At 46.2% G+C, this 17,196-nt stretch overlaps 1 pseudogene; it reads right to left on the bottom strand.

Annotated features, from left to right (window-relative positions):
* Positions 1–492: 492 nt before the first annotated feature.
* On the bottom strand, positions 493–613 carry LOC136663507 (5S ribosomal RNA; annotated as a pseudogene).
* Positions 614–17,196: the final 16,583 nt, after the last annotated feature.

The following is a 17,196-nucleotide window of genomic DNA, read 5'->3' as shown; positions in this document are numbered from 1 at the left end:
TCGTAGAACTGAGTAGGCCCATTTTGGGGCTACTCACTTTACCAGGGAAAGGGGACAAAAGTCCCCTTCTCTCAAGAAGGTGGCAGCAGTTGCCTGGGGTGCACTGGATGCAGCAGCAGCCATTTTTGGTGCCGCTGCAGCCCCATGCACTGGGCAGCTCAGGATCGGGCTGTTTGTCAGCTGGGGATATCCCTGTTTGTTAAACAGGGATAGCAAACATGGAGAAATTGCCATCAACACAATCTCTGGTGTATCGAGGGATGTCCAGCACAGAGGAGAAAGCATCAGCTATTGGAAGTGTTGATGAGCCCTCGCTACCCCCCAGCCCCATAGTCTTCAAATTAAGATTCAGGTTCACACAGTTTGTAGAGTGTATGGTGAAGGGGGTCTCTGGAATTCTAACCCCCTTTTCCCCATAGGCTCAGTGATTCGGTACCTGCTAATTCAGTATCCACTGGTTGGCAACCTTCAGTCTCGAAAGACTATGGTATAAGCCTACAGCACCCGGTATTCCCAAGCAGTTTCCCATCCAAGTACTAACCGGGCCTGACCCTGGTTAGCTTCCGAGATCAGACGAGATCAGGCATGTGCAGGGTAACAGTTGCTGCTAGGCTTTCCACAAACCTAACCCTAGTGGATAATGAGAACTGACTGTAATTGCAATTGATACATTGAATTCCTTTAGGCTCCTCTCCTAAAAAAAATCACAAACATTTTCCATCTCTTAGTGCTCTCACTTAATTACAGAACCACCTTGGAGAGGAGTATGTTTGTTTGTGTCACTTCACACATCCCCAAATGTGAAGCCTGTTTACTATAGTCCTAGCTCATGCTCAAAGCTCAGTCTCTGTGCTGTATAATAAACTGTTTTCATATTGGGAGGTTGTGTGAGGTCATAATTCAAACACAATGCAGAACACAACCCTGCCAGGTCCCTCCGGCTAGGCCAGGCCCACCTTTCAATACCAACTGTGGTTGCAATCCTATATACATGTTCCTGGGAATAAACCCAATGGACACAATGGGACTTATTTCTGAATAGTCATAGGACTGTGCTGTGTGCCTGTCAGACCAGAGCAGCGTATTGCAAAAGGAGGGGGGCGGAATCTGCTTGTTAGAATTGTGCCCTTTCTTACTAATATGGCAGCTGGTTCCATTACAGAGTCCGTCAATTGGAAGGAGGGAAATGGTATCCAAGCAGTTCTCTGTGGAACTGGCCCGACTCGGGGCTCACTGAATTGATGTGATGGGCTAAAACTGCCTCAGCAGCAACAGGGTGAAAATTGCCTCACAACTGCCAGAGGCAGAAATGGGTTGAACGGTTAGGTAGTTCCTTGAGAAGAAGGTCTGAAAAGTGGAACAAGGATAGGGCCCAAGAGGGGGCAGAGGCAGCTTCAGAATCAGCTGCCATATCCTGTGCTCCTTTCTGAGCCAAGAAACCTGAAATGGGTCTCCTCAGGTCTGTGCCTGGGGGCCACAGCGCTGTTACCCCAGGATGAGGGAGCGAAGGTTCCCTTACCCCCAGGAGTCTCACAGCCCAGTCATAAGCTGCCTGGCACCTGCTGGAGTAGCAGTGCCAAAACAGTTACTGCTGCATCCTGCAGGCACAAGCTGGAGGTCTCATGGAGGGGAGAAGGGACTTTCATTTCCTTTCCCCAAGGAGAGCCCCAAGTCCTGCAATAGGCTATTGCACTATTGCAAGTCTGCACTGGCTATTTTGCTGATGCAAACTTGAGAGACTCCATGTTGAACCAGAAGGCCCAACATGGAGTTCTGGATCTGGCAGAGCAGAGCTCCAATGGTTCTGTCCCAGCCCGCCCTAGTTCCTCTCCACTCCCCACCCTCCCCCTGCCCTCCCTCTGCCCCAGAATGCCTCCTCCCCACCCCAACGAACCTCTCCGCCGCCCAGAGGTTTGCTCTGGGTGGTGTGCGGCTGACACTGGGCTCAGAGCCAACAGGTGCTGAACTGGTGCAAGTGCTGACCTGGCACAGAGTATCGGGGAGTGCCTTATAGTGCATTTGCAGCACTCTGCGCCCACAATATGCTAGCATGACAAGAATGCTTGTGGGGCTCTCTGGCAGCTGCCCTGGCCCCATAGGATACAGCGCCTGCCATTTCGGTGCTGCTGCTCCTCTGAGCACTGGAGCAGCATAGGATTGAGCTGTAAATCAGTACCAGAGAGTATGTTTGCAGTCAGAAGATTCCCATTTCAACTCTGACATCTTTAGGAAGGGCAGAGAAAATTCTCTGGAGAGCTGTTTTAAGTTTAGAATCCCCGGAGAGCTGCTAATTTTTAAGTTTTTTGTTTTTTTAAATAAATAGACAGCAGGGCTCTTCACAGGTTTGAAAACTGCTCATTATAGTAACAACTTATCTCAGATATTTGATGCATCAGGCAAGTGGAGAAAGTGTTTGTACAGAGCAGCTGGTTCTATGGATGAATGGACACCCAGATGGAGGCGTTCTGAGTGACTGATCATTACTGAGGTTACGCAGAGCGCTGGCACAAGCCTGCCTCTCCTCTCCGGACAACCCACGATACAACTGTAGGCCATTAACGGTTAAAAACCTGGAACTGAAAGACTGATGATAATTGGGGAGAGGGAGGGGGGAAAAAAAGAATGAAAAGTGGACTAATTAAAAATGACTAGTAATGTTTTAATTAAAACTGTAAAGCAAAGTCATCAGAATAGTAAAAAGAAAAAAAAAGGAAGATGAAATTGAATTTCGTTCTGGATTCATCGGGCTCTTTGTAGGAGTTTTATGGTTTGCTTTGAATGAAAGAATTGTCAGGGTGCATTTGAGAGCTGAGATGCAAGGAGATTTGTGGCAGAGAGTGACATTTGGGCAATCATTGCATTGCTCACAGTCTTCCTGGAGGCATTTGACTGACCGCTGTTGGAAACAAGAATGTTGCCCTAAATAGACGTTTGATCTCATTCCACAGAGCTCTTCTTTCTGATGGCACTCAAAGATGGCACTCAAAGATCAGAGGGCTGAAGCATTTCCTTCCAAGGAAAGACTACAATGTTTGTCGCTTTCTTGTTTAGAAAAAAAGGTGACTAAAGGCCCAATCCTATCCAATTTTCCAGTGCTGGTGCAGTTGTGCCAGTGGGGTGGATGCTGCATCCTGTGGTGGAAGGGTGGTCACTGCGGCCTTCTCAAGATATGGGAATATGTATTCCCTTACCAGGGAACTGCACTGTGGCTACACTGGAGTTGGAAAGTTGGATAGGATTGGGCCCTAAGGTGTGTGTGTGGTGGGGAGGGCATGATTGAGATAAATTCATGCATGGTTTGGGAGAGAGAGAGTTGCTCTCTCTCTCTCTGTCTCACACATATACACAATACTAGGACCATGTAATGGAAATGTGCAAGATCCCTCGAGGAGATGGGGTGTTGTGTCCACAGTGACCTCTTGCTCTGGCAGGAAAGCACGGGGTTAAGACATGGAGCAGCGGGTGTGCTGCACGGTTGTAGCCACTAGAGGGAGCCAGGTCATTACAGGGATAAAAGCAGCACCTGGAGCAGTGAGAATGGATGGGTGTAGAAGGAAGGAGCCTGAGAGTGTAGCGGAAAAAAGTTTGGGGAGGTTGAGAAAGCAGAAGGAAGGAGTCTGGAGGAAAGACTACATGAATGGTGAATGGATGGACTGGCTGATGGAATGAATGAAGATTGCTAGAATAGAGACACTGTAGACACTGAAGGCTGGTGTGTGGCTGCCATGCCCAGAAACTGGAGGCTGGTGTGTAGCTCCTGAGAACCAAGGTGTCGCTGCAGCAGCTGGAGAAGCTGCTGATGGGAGAGTGGAGGAAGGAGGACCTCAGCGGGTTGAAAAGGTGAGCTATCCCAGTGGTGGGGCAGTACCCAGCAGTGCTCTCTGCAGAATTAGGGCTACTTCAAGTGAAGAGGGGAACTAATCAGCTTAAAGTGGGCATAAGTTCTCTAGACCTAACTCGGAAAAAGGAATTTGGCAGAACAGGCCACAGCTCATCCACTGGTTGGATGGGTGGTGGGAGTTTCAGGATGGATGGATGGAAATACTTCACACGGTGTATGTGAAATTCCATGCCATAAGATGTGGTGATGGCAACTAATAATAATAATAATAATAATAATAATAATAATAATAATACAGGTATTTCTATACTGCCTTTCTTAGTCCTCAAATTTCTCCTTAGACTTTATTCAAGGCGGTTTACATAGGCAGGCGATTTAAATCCCCATAGGGATTTTTACAATTTGAAAGAAGGTTTCTATCTTTCAAGAAACCACAACATTCAGGTGTTTCTTTCTTGATCTGGTCACACATTCTGGCCTCCATCCTCCCACACTCAGAGCAGATGGAATAGCTCGGCTCAGCTTGTCAGCTGCTTCAAGGTCACACGGTGACCTCAAACTGGTGACCTTCGGATGTTATCTTCAAGCAAATGGAGGCTCAACCCTCTAGACCAGACCTCCTGCCCCTAACTAACTTAGACAGCCTCCTAACTAACTTAGATAGCTTTAAAGGGGGATGTCCTCTAGCTGGCTTTCCCCATAATAACCCAGGGTCCCATGAGAGAGGGGTACAAATGGTAAATTGTACCCATGCCCAGGGTCAAAAAGTGGCCCCAAGAACCAGGACATCTAATCATTTATTGGAATCTTACGTTGTCCAATCTCATCAGGACCCATGCAGGGGGTACATCAGGACTGCTTCGCAGTAGAGCTGCAAAGTATCAGGTCATCCTGGTAAGCCTCACAGCTGCTGCCCAAGACACCCCTACCTCTTGCCGCTTCTGTCCCCACTCTCTCGCGATGTCTCCCACCCCCTGTGTACAGATGAGCAGGGATAGCAGGGGAGTGTTTAAAGATAACTCATGCACACAAACCCCTGTGGGAACACAGCTCTTTTTTTTTCCACAGCGGGCTTTTTAAAGGGCTATTAAATGACTCAAGTCTTTTTTGAGTTGCAAAAATGCTCTGGGAGACTCAGAAAGGGTCCCCATTATGACTCATTTTTGACTTGAGTCATGGGGCGGAGACTTGTGACTCAACTCGAGTCAAACCACATTGAACTTGCCCATCCCTGATAATTCATAAAAATTATGATCTGATGATCATATGAAATTATGATCCAATGGAGAGGGGAAGGAGCCAAAAAGAAACTTTGTGTCCCCCCACAAATCTTTGGGCCCCCAAAAGAAACTTCATAGCCTCTGATAAAATTCCTCTCAGAGGCCCTGTAGTAGCCAAGGTTGTTCTCCCCATTTTTTTGTCCTTGAGCATGTCAATTTAAATTGGACATTTGCAGTTCCGTTGTGGGAGCACAGCCAGGCCATTCACTTGAGTCTGCCTGCAACTGCAAGCTCCATGAGGTAAAGAGGCAAACATGATGCCCTTATGAAACCGGTAAACTACTAACATGTACTTTTGTAATGTGAGCATTTGAATAAAGAACCTTAATAAAGCACATTTCTGGTGCTGACAATAATAGTTCTTACAGTGTTTGGGCTGAAGACACCTGAGGTCAGTGGCACCATTGAAAGACACTACAATAGAAAAAAACATTAACAAGAGTTCTTCTCGGCTTTCCTCTTTTGATTATTGAAAGCTGTTGATTGTGACAATTGTGGCATATTTGTGTGTGGCTGTGAATGGACGGGGGGAACACAAACACTTTTCAAGGGGAAGAAGGAAGCAGATGCTCTCTCATGCTTTTCATTCTTTACCAGTACTTTGGAGGAGGCCTCCGTTTTGGCCAGCGGCGTAATTGCAATCAACCAGCAAAGTTATGTGATCACTCCTGGGGTGCGAGGACATCATTAACTCCATTCTGATTGTCCAACGTTACTTTCACAAGCAGCCAGGCAAATGGAGAAGGCATACACTCAGCCAGCCGGACCTCACACTTGAAGCCGTCTTCCTCATTTATTCAGCCGCAACTTCTCCCTTCCAACCCCTCCCCAAACTGCCAGTAGTAAACACAGGAAGGAAAAGAAAGCATCCAAGAGAGAAAATGTGTGCCCACGAAACAATTGCAGCTGATGGGGGTTGGGGTGGGCCATAAAACGGCTTAAACCATTGGGTTTAATTATAAATGCACTTCGGAGCTGTGTTCTGACTCTCCTGGTTAAATATATTAAACTAACTCTTCTCCTGCTTTGCATAGTACATTAAACAACTTAATCATAGTGTCCTCTCTTGCATCAATAAACTTAGCATTTATATTCTTCTTGCAGCCATGGTTTCCTCTCTCACACTGTTTTACTTCCTGTTAGGAATACAGATCTAAAGTTATTTCCATTTTAGTCAAGCTTGATTAGTTGAAAGTGAAGCCCCAAGTTTTTGTTTTTTTTAAGTGTCATGAAACTTAAAATGAGTGCCTCAATGGGGGAAAAAAAATATGCTGGGATAGCAAAGCTTCTTTTCTTGCTTCACTGCCAGCAAGTGCTGGAAAGGAAAATTACAAACATTTCAACATTTGCATCACAGACATTTGAAATGATTGGGTTAGAATTTGGAGATAGATACATGGCTTGACATGATGGAAAGCTTGGATTTATGTGCTGTGGGGCTGGGGCTGTCGCTCATTGGTGGAGCATTTGTGTCACATGTAGAAGATCAGTCTTTGTGGCTCCTGGTAGGGCTGGGGATAGAGGGATGCTCTTTTCCCTCTCACACAACACTAGAACCAGGGGACATCCACTCAAATTGAGTGTTGGGAGAGTTAGAACAGACAAAAGAAAATATTTCTTTTACCCAGCGTGTGGTTAGTCTGTGGAACTCCTTGCCACAGGATGTGATGATGGCACCTGGCTTCAATGCCTTTAAAAGGAGACTGGACAAATTTCTGGAGGAAACAACCATCACAGGTTACAAGCCATGAAGTGTATGTGCAACCTCCTGATTTTAGAAGTAGGCTATCTCTGAATGCCAGATGCAGGGGAGGGTATGAAGTTGCAGGTCTCTTGTTGTTTTGTGTGTAGGATGCAAGTACCTTATTGTCTTGTGTGCTTCTGGAGGCATCTGGTGGGCCACTGTGAGATACAGGAAGCTGGAGTAGATGGGCCTTTGGCCTGATCCAGCAGGTTTGTTCTCAAAAGCTCTGCTTCCTTTCAGTGTACAAAATACTAGATGAGATGAACCAATTGTCCAGTGGTCCCCAGTCTGTGAAGAACGGTTCCCAGGGGTAGCATGGCAAACACACAGGGGCAGCGATGGATGCCTTCTGCGCAGCAGTGAGCACCCAATACAGTTCTGAAAATGGCAGTAAGAGGCTGGGCTTGGCGATACATGAAAAGCCTGCCTGCCTGCCCTGAGCCTCTTACCACTGTTTTTAGGGTCCTATCATCCCAAACCTGGAAGTAAGTGGCTGTGACATCATTGCCTCACACGTCACTACCCTCTACTTCCGAGTGCTGAGCTCCACACTTGCAGCAGGATGGGGTGTTGTGGCAGCAGACAGTTCAAGGACAGCATCCACAAGTCATGTAAACCAAAGTGACAGGATACCTGGTTAGCCTACAGATATGGTAGCTCCAGGTCAGGCTGGGAAAAGACCCCACTCCAAAAACCTGGAGAGTCTGTTGACAATACTGACCTAGATGGACCACAGGTATGATTCAGTATAATGCAACTTCATATGACCAGGCCACCTTAAACATAGGGAAAGATGAGTTTAAAAAAATGTTATGTGAACAACCACCTGTGCGCATTACTAGCACATAGTTACTAATCATTACACATAAGTACTAACAAGAGAGAAGTGTGGATTCTCCCTTTCTGGGAATCTTCAACCAGAGAGTTCTTTTGAAGATGCTCTTGGGGGGGGGATTTTCCTGCAGGGGGTTGGACAAGATGACCTTGAAGGGTCCTTCTATGATTCTGTGAAAATGCTACTTGCTGGTGCAATGTGAACACCAACAAAAGGTGGATGCAGTTCTGCTGCTCCTCTGTCAACAACTTGAAAGGCTCATATCTTAGTGGATACGGTTTTCTGGTCTACATGTTGGCAACCTTCAGTCTCGAAAGACTCTGGTATCGCACTCTGAAAGGTGGTTCTGGAACAGCGTCTAGTGTGGCTGAAAAGGCCGATTCGGGAGTGACAATCCCTTCCACACCGGGAGCAAGTGCAGTCTGTCCCTGGTCTGTCTCCCTGGCTATGGGCCTTCCTTCTTTGCCTCTTTGCCTCAGACTGTTGGCCAAGTGTCTCTTCAAACTGGGAAAGGCCATGCTGCACAGCCTGCCTCCAAGCGGGCCGCTCAGAGGCCATGGTTTCCCACTTGTTGAGGTCCACTCCTAAGGCCTTCAGATCCCACTTGCAGATGTCCTTGTATCGCAGCTGTGGTCTACCTGTAGGGCGCTTTCCTTTTCTGGTCTACAGCCCCAAATTCAATCTCTAGCAGCCATAATGTCAGGGCAACACATCGGAACCCTTTGAGAACAGCTCACCATCAGAGTACTATGCACAATGCTACATAGAATGAACAGTCTCATTCTGTATAAGGCCACTCAGTAAGACTCCATAAGAGGCAACAGCACAGCTGTAACAAAGTTATAGCTTTTTCATTCCCACTCACCAATTGTTCAGTAGAGCCCAAAAGCAAATCTTTTTCATTACATGTATTTTGGTGGAGCACATAAATTTTTTTATTTTATTTCAGGCTGTTGCAATCATGGCTGGAGGGACTGCTGTATGTACTGGGAGAAGAAACAGAGATCCACGAGCAATGTGCCTGCTGAAGTATTTTGAAGATAACCGAGGAAATATCCTCTCAATCCTTCCTGTGCGAGAGGATCATTCTAAAGAGGCAGCATTGTTGCTCTTCATTGATGACACTCTCATTATCCTCCTTCCCAAAGCAGTGATCTCTCTCTTGCTTCATGCCTTAATCAAAGGGGAATGGGGCAAAACCTTTTCCCTGTGACCTGCTTTGGGAGGGGGGAAGGTGCTAGTTTGTGCAGGGGAAAAAGTGACACCCAGGAGAAAATAATAGGACATGCTTGATATGTTATGAGTGGCTTGGGATATACCCCTTGTAGAAGAGGGGGATAAAAATTGATTAAATAATTAAAGGCTTGGACCTCTCCTCTGACCATTGCTTTTCCCATCAAAAATCATAGCTACACCTAAGAAAGGAAGTTCTGACATAGAATGTCATGCACAAGTTATCCTATCCAACTTTCCAACACATAGTGCAGGCATAATGCAGCCCTGAGGTAAGGGAACAAATGTTCCCTTACCTTGAGGAGGCCTCCATGACTGCTACCCCACCAAAGGATGCAGCGCACGCCCAGTTGACATGGCTGCACTGGCACTGGAAAATTGGATAGGATTGGGCCCTCAATCTACTATCTACTATAAGAAGATGGAGAAAGATATGGGGAAAGTATGAAAGGATGTTGGACTGCTAGCGCACCTGGATGGCGTGCTAGCAATGATTGCCATGCCAGAACCCCTATCAGCCGGCAACAGGGCTTTGCTGCCAGCTGATTGACTGGCTGACCTGAGGGGGTGGGACAACTGGGCTAGTTCTAGCATGCAGGCACTAGACTCAGTTCAGTTCGTTCCTGGAAGCAACCCCCTCCCGCCCGCCCTGTAGCTAGTCTGGGATTAGCTGGTCGCTCTCCGGAGGACCGGGTAAGAACTTTTTGAGCATCGTCTGATTGGCACCACAATGGTGTTTGTTTTTGCCTATCTCAGACTGGCTATGGAGCGCGTTGGGGTTTGCAATATATCTCTTTAACTGGCGGTAGAAGTGTGGGGTGGGTAGGCAGAAGAACTTCTCGGTGTCCAATCTAAGCCAGCAAGGACAGGGGTGAACCAGAACCGCTCTCAAGATTCTTGACGGACTCAGGGAGGCAGGCTGGCTAGCCTCTTGTCTGAACTTTGGGGCCTTGCAGGGGTGACCTGAAGGCATAGTAGTTTGGCTGACTTACCCTCTTCGGGCGACTGTGAAAGGCGGGCTTAATAACAATTGAGCTACGCCTGGAGTCGGGTGGACGCCCTATGAGATTGGGAGACGTAGACGGCTAGGGCCGTTTCCCCCACTTAGAACCCCGCACTTGGGATGGGTATTGTTTACCCTGTTTTTGCCTTGTTTCTCTTGTTGTAATTCAATAAAGTGGCCCATTTTAATCCCATACCTGTTGTCGGCTGTATTTATCGGCTTAATCCCATACCTGTTGTCGGTTTAACCCCTGCTAACTGGTTAAGAGGCACTTTTTCAAGTGGGTGCTCCTCTTTTATTTAGCAGGGGGAGAGTAACTGGCCCACCTCACCCCAGCAGTGTCTTTTCTAGTGGCTGTCTGCTGGTGTTGTATCTTTTTAGATTGTGAGCCCTTTTGGGACAGGGAGCCATTAGATATTTGATTTTCTCTGTAAACCGCTTTGTGAACTTTTTGTTGAAAAGCGGTATATAAATACTGTTGTTGTTGTTGTTATTTGGGGAATGCATGGTAGGGAGAACCATGGCACTTGTTCCTCATTGTCTGAGGAATTAGACCTTGAGGCTATTAGAAGGGAAGTTTTGGACATTGTATAGTCATAGAATGACTGTAAGGATAAGATTGATAATTTAAGGCTACAATCCTAACCACGCTTTCTGGAGAGTAAGCCCCATTGAACAAAATAGGACTTACTTCTGAGTAGACCTGGTTAGGATTGTGCCCTAACTCTGCCCTTTTGTGCCCTTTGGTTACATTTGTTGTACAGGTATAAGCTAATTATCCATGGATTTTTTTTAGCCTGTGGTTTTATCTTAGTGTGATGAGAAATTAAAGGAAAAAAAATGTCCCTTTTAAAAACAGCCTCGGAAACTATTTTAATGGGGGAAAGCTGACAGAAGTCAATCTCTCTCTCTCTCTCTCTCTCTCTCTCTCTCTCTCTCTCTCTCTCTCTCTCTCTCTCTCCAGGCACTTAGAAAGGTTTCACTCCTATCCCTCCCTTTTCCCTGCAGTGATCACCTCTGCTTTGCATTCTTTCCCAAGCTCCCAGGGATGTGAAGGGAGGGATCTTTTGGCTCCAGGGGTTTCTTGCCTTGAAGTCTTTCTAAGCCCCTGGAGAGAGAGAGAGAGAGAGATTGCCTGCCTGCTGCGACTCTTGTGCATTACAAAGGTAAGCAAGGCTGTTTTTAAATGGCTGTGCAAGGGGACATTGTTTTTTGAATGGATTTCCTTTAATGCAGTTTTTGGCATTTGTGGGGGTTCTCAGAATGGAGCCCTTGTGGATACTGAGAGACTCAACTTGTACATGATTTGCACCGAATTGAACAGATTAAAATTATTTTGGTCCAAATCCTAACCAACTTTCCTGCATTGACATAGCTGTGCCAGTGGGGCATGTGCTGCCTCTTGTAATTGGGTGGCAGTTATGGAGGACTTCTCAAAGTCAGGGATTGTTTGTTCCCTTATCTTGGAACTGCACTGCCCTTACCTTGCTGCTCGAAAGGTGGTTAGGATTTCACCCTTTGTTACAAAAATTTGCTTGTGTGTGTGTGTGTGTGTGTGTGTGTGTGTGTGTGTGTGTGTGTGTGTGTCACAGCCTCCCAAGGCTGTTGTTCATTAGAATGTTTCTGGGTTTCATCATCTATACTTGAACAGGGAAAGTCTTGGTTCTCCAGTCACTCTTTTAGCCACTATGCTACAGCAATGCTCAGTGACTGAGCTTCGCTCTCAGTCAGTATCCAAATGCTAATCTCTTGCAGCCACCTAAGTTCTGCCCTACTTTGAGCTCCTTTCACCCCATTTCCTACTGTCACATTGACTTTACAACATCATGAAGTAAAGGGAGAGAAAAAAATCACAAATGCCCAAAGGATGATGGTTTTTCAAGACACATTTTGATATTTTGGATAATGTAAGCAGATGGGGGTAATTTGGATAATGGAATCAGAAAGGAAAGTGGTTCATCATTGGTATAATTCCAGGCTTTGTAAGAGGAAATGGGAGCAGTAGTAACCATGTAGAATAACATGGAGGGGGGGTTTTAAGACAGCATGCAGTTGCGTCTATTTCTGATGCACAAGAGAATGGAGGGGAAGCGGGGAATACAGTGTTATTTTGCTGGAATTATATCTTGTCTGCTGATGGAGGAAAAAAACATAAAAAGGATGAGGAAAGCTCCAAACAGGCTGACATACTAATGTCAGCAAGGCATTCAACTTGGATGGCCTTGAACTGTGGATTCGCTCAACGGCATTACAAAGATTGTAGGGCCATCTCGTCATTAGGGTGGAAGTACAGGTGCGTCAGGATGGATTTGGTGAAGAACAGTTTTCAAGCAGTTGGGTCCTGGACCTGAGACAACTGTCTGGTTGTCCAAATGGATGCCAAGCAGCAGCATGGGCTAAAACAGGTAGGGGCCAAATCTCAGAGTAGCAAACAAGGTTCAGAAGGGCTAGATCAAGGGTGTAAAACATAGGGCCTGTGGGCTGTACGGCTCCTGGAAACTTTTTATCCACTCCATGTGATAATTGGGCTCTTCCAGTTGCTGACCTGTGAAGCAGAAGTAGCACTGCTGAAAGGGCAGCCTGTGTGATAATCGATTGGCCTCTCCTTATCTTGAAAATATGATCAAGGTTTGCATTCTTTCTCTTCTGTCATTTGCAAGCAATGAGTTTCTAAGTGAGAACAAAGTGCTTATTTCTGGCTACCGTCTGGTTCATGATGTCACTTCCTGCTTAATGACATCATTTCTGGCCCTCAGCAGGCACCATGAATGCTATTTGGCCCACTGTATGAAATGAGTTTGACACCCCTGGGCTAGAGAGTCTCCAACCATGAACTATGTGTCTCTGTCAACCATAAATGAACTGACTCAAGTCTTGCTTCAACACAGCAACACTACTGCCCCCACCAGTACTGACCAGGAGGGAATCCTCAGCCTTCATAGGATGATACCTGGCTCTAGTGTTGTGCAAGAGGCAGAAATATGCACACCCAGGGGACCTCCTGGTGTCTGAGGTGGCATGCCTTACCTGGTGATGTCATAACACTTTAGCTCACCACCCTCCAATCTCCACACTTCTGCTGTGTTCCCTTCTAACTTTTCCAATCCAGGGAGTGGGAGGAGCAGTGCAGACAAGCACCCAAGACAGAACTGGGTGTTCCCTGCAAACCTGCTGCCTGGGACGACTGCTTCAGTTGGCCTCATGAATGGGCCACCCCTGATGTCATTATATCCACCATCTCCACATTATGCATAATACCATTCCTGCCCCCCACCCCAAGATGGCTCTTTTAAAAATAAAAAAGCCTTTTCTTTTGCTTGTAAGGAAGGTAAGGGAATATCTCTAAGTGTAGATCTCCAAGAAAAGATCTGTAGTGGTGGGTGAGTTCTTTTAAGAAAGCTGTTCCTGCTGTTACAGGGATTTCATTGGGATAAACTTCTGAAGAAGCCAGGTTTTCCAGGAACACAATTCGAAAACCACTATACTAATCCAGACATACTGAAATTAAGCCCTGCCATCAATGGGCTGCTAGCCTTTCAGCACATATATTGACCTCTCTTTAAAATACACCCTTTGCTGCAGGAAAGGTGGGTAAAATGTGTCCTAATGGAAAAATAGATTTATTTTTTTCCTCCTGATTAGGGTAGATTTTTGCTGTTCAGTTTCCATCCCACCAGCCAAGGTGAGAGAAATGAAATCAATTATTGTCTTCCAAATTCCAGTACTGTACTTACAAAGCTCAATTTGGCTGTCATTTCCTTTTTAGTAACCCAGGCTTGTTGTTGTGTGTCTATCAAAGGGGAGACACTTTGCATTGAAGAAGAAAGCACACACACACAGACCCTAATTACACAGGCACTTTCTTCAAGGTTCTGCATGTGGCAGTAATTAAATATAATAGACGCTGCAACTTTGAATCGATAATAATGATATTAGTTGAAATCAATGCATTGCAGCCAGTACATTTGTTTACCCAAGTAGGAACTTGTCTAGTTGAGGAAGGAAATGTATATTCCCTTTTCTTTGTTTCTTAACCCTTGAGCATGCAAAAAGTAGATTTTACTGGTTTGGTGCAGAGTTGACTCACCTCTGGGTGAGTTGTAAAAACAGTAACTTTGTGTGGGTTGCCTTGTCCGTGACACAAGCTCAAAAATAAAAATCATTTCATTAAGCACACTTCATTAAGTATTTCTCTTTGGTGGTACAGGAATAGAACAGAAGCAAAAAATAAAGGGGTCAATAATCGTGATTGTTGTTTTCGTGCATACGAAACTGAAATAAAGGTGCATGCTGATTTCACTTTCCCATTGGAAAGATTGGATGATGCTGATACCATCAGAGTATACCCCAGCAGTCTTCAACCAATGTGCTATGGCACATTGGTGTGCCACAAAAGGTCTGCAGGTGTATCACAGGTTAGTGGAACACAGTGGTTTAAAATGCTGAAAAACTCTTCCAGCTTCTGCAGCTCTATTTCTAGGGCAACTGTCTGTAGTAATGACTTTAGAGCCTAATGATCCTAGAGCCAGTGGAGAAAGAGGACAGACAATTCATTACAACAGACAGTTGCTCTAGAAACAGAACCACAGAACCCAGACGAGTCTCCTGGAAGCTGGAAGTAACATCACAAAAGGAAAAGACCATAGAGGAACAGGCAATGGACATCCCTTAGTAGTGTCAGATTGCTGGAGGCGCTGGGGCAAAGATTTGCAGCTGATGGGCAGTGGCAATGGCCATTGGCGATTCAGGCTATCAGCATAGCTCTCTCGATCCTCTTATGGCAGCGGTTTCCAAACTCTCTAGGAAAGTTTGAACCACTCTAAGTCCATGCGGGGGCGGGGGGAGGCAGTGACACGATCCCCAGGATAGCATTGCTCAGGGGGCTGTAGGGACTTGGCTGTAGTTACCAGAGCCTCCTGCAGCCTCCCAGGGGTGCAGGGAGCCCTGCGCGACCTTCCGCAGGGCTCACCAAAGCTTAACAAGTGAAAGTAGAGCGATCGCGTCCCACCTCTGCAAAACTGGAAGAGGAGCGCGATCACTAACTTCAGAAGCTTCGGGGAGCCCTGCAGATGGTTGTGCAGGGCTCCCCGCACCCCCAGGAGGCTGCAGAAGGCCCTGGTAAGTGCAACCAAGACCCTGCAGCCCCCTGAGCGATGTGATCCTGAGGATCGCGTCGCTGCCTCCTCCCTGCCTCTTTGCTGACCCTGCCCTTTAAGGGGCCAGGGCCCTTAGGTTGGGGTGTCATGACACCCCAGTTTGAAAAGCCCTGTCTTATGGCCATGAGTCCTCAGAAGATGCCTGATCTGTCTGATCTCTGATGCCACTCCTTCCCGCGAGGTTAAGAATCGTAAAAGATTGAAATCAAAGGTATATTATTTTTTCCCCTCTTCTGGGGTCAGCTTGACCCCACTATTTGGGCAAGCAATAATGGCACAAGTGGTCATTTAAGTGTTTTTTGTTGGCACAATTCTCAATCCAGAAAGAGAAGAAAGATGCCAATGATTTCTGATGAGTGTGTGAACATGCAGTACAAACCAAACTTTTGTTTGAGAATAAAGGCCGTACAACTACACAAGACTATTCCTATATTCATCTGTTAAATGTTGGAAGATATAGTGTCCATTTGGCAGGAGAAAAAGGATGTGCAGGACCCCCTAGAGCAGTGGGTCCCAAACCTTTAAGCACCGGGATCCATTTTTTAAAATGACACTCTATCAGGACCCACCTAGCTTTGTGAGACTAAATAGAAAAAAAGTTTTCCTTTACCAGCTGCTAAAGAATCTGTTTTAATCTTTATTACTATGGTGGAGAGGGGCACCTTCTGGGACATTTGTTGTGCTCTGCATTCATTGGATCAGGACCATTCTGATGGCTTTGCATTCCCCTGTGCAGTGGACTGAGTAAACACAATTACTTACTCATGAATAAACATACTAGTGTGGCTCAGTTTCGCTTCCCACAGGGCTCCGTACATTTTCCTTGTTGGCTATCAGCTTTTCAGTTTTATGACGCACCAAAAATTGGGTCATGACCCACTGGTGGGACCCAAAGTTTGGGAACCACTGCCCTAGGGAAATTTCATGTCTTGCAGACAAATCTTGTTGGACTTGTTGCAGAATCTTGTTGGACTTCCCTTGAAAATTATAAGATGTTCTTACCTTGGGAGGAACCCTAAAATTCATCTTGATGTTCACTTCACTAACAATTCCATACCTATTACTTTGCAGGGAGCATAGCATATAGAAGAAGACACTTTTAAAGGTTGTGATGCTATGCGCACTTACCAAGCCAGGATTAAGCCTTATTGAACATAGCAGGACTTACTTCTGAGAAGACATGCATAGGATTCCACTGCTCAGAACTCTTTACAGTGTTTTCAGTTTTATAAACAGCATCCTGTATTTGCGGGGCGGGGGGGGGAGCAGACGTACATTCGGTATGCTGTCATCAACCCAAACGTGTAAGGAACTCACTTGCTCAGATTGCTGGCTTTCACAACACAGCTGCTGTAACATCCTGCAGAAAGGTTTGTGATGTTTAAGCATTAGTAAATCTCGGGAGGTGGAGTGGGGAGCAAGGATTCTTGCAAACACTGCAGATTCCACCAGCTGCACCACTGGAGTCCAATTCTTTTTTAGCTGACAGCCTTCGACACCTTTTGTGCACGTGTATGTGCTTTTCAGATCCTGTCTGTCTTGCTGTGCTACAAAGAAGAAACAGGGTTTTGTTGTTAGGTTGCTTTTTCTTAGCTTGCTAAGTACGTGGAACAGGATTGAGTGATGCTCTTTGGTGAGATTGCTTATCATTTAGGACATGTTTCCTTGAACAGCTTTGCTGCCCAATCCTATGGGCCAAAAGTGCTGGCTGTTGAAAAGTAGCCGTAAAGCACTTTCTGGCTACACGCTGAATAACACTGGCTGATGGTGATGGTGGGAAGGCTGGAGTCTTTCCTGCATGTGCTTCTGGAGCTCCAGCTGCCCAACCAAGAAGGTACATAAGAACATAAGAACAGCCCCACTGGATCAGGCCATAGGCCCATCTAGTCCAGCTTCCTGTATCTCACAGTGGCCCACCAAATGCCCCAGGGAGCACACCAGATAACAAGAGACCTGCATCCTGGTGCCCTCCCTTGCAAGGTAAGATAGCAAGGGAGGAGAGTGGAATGGGGAAGGAAAAAACTAGGTGGGGAGAATGGAGTAACTCCTCCTCTCCTGCAGTTCTTTCCTTGAAGGTGGCAGTCATGTACATACTGCTTCTGAA

The sequence above is a fragment of the Tiliqua scincoides genome, chromosome 12 (assembly GCF_035046505.1).
Source record: "Tiliqua scincoides isolate rTilSci1 chromosome 12, rTilSci1.hap2, whole genome shotgun sequence".
Taxonomy (NCBI): domain Eukaryota; kingdom Metazoa; phylum Chordata; class Lepidosauria; order Squamata; family Scincidae; genus Tiliqua; species Tiliqua scincoides.
The sequence above is the reverse complement of the archived record's forward strand: the minus strand, read 5'-3'. Positions and strand labels throughout refer to the sequence as shown.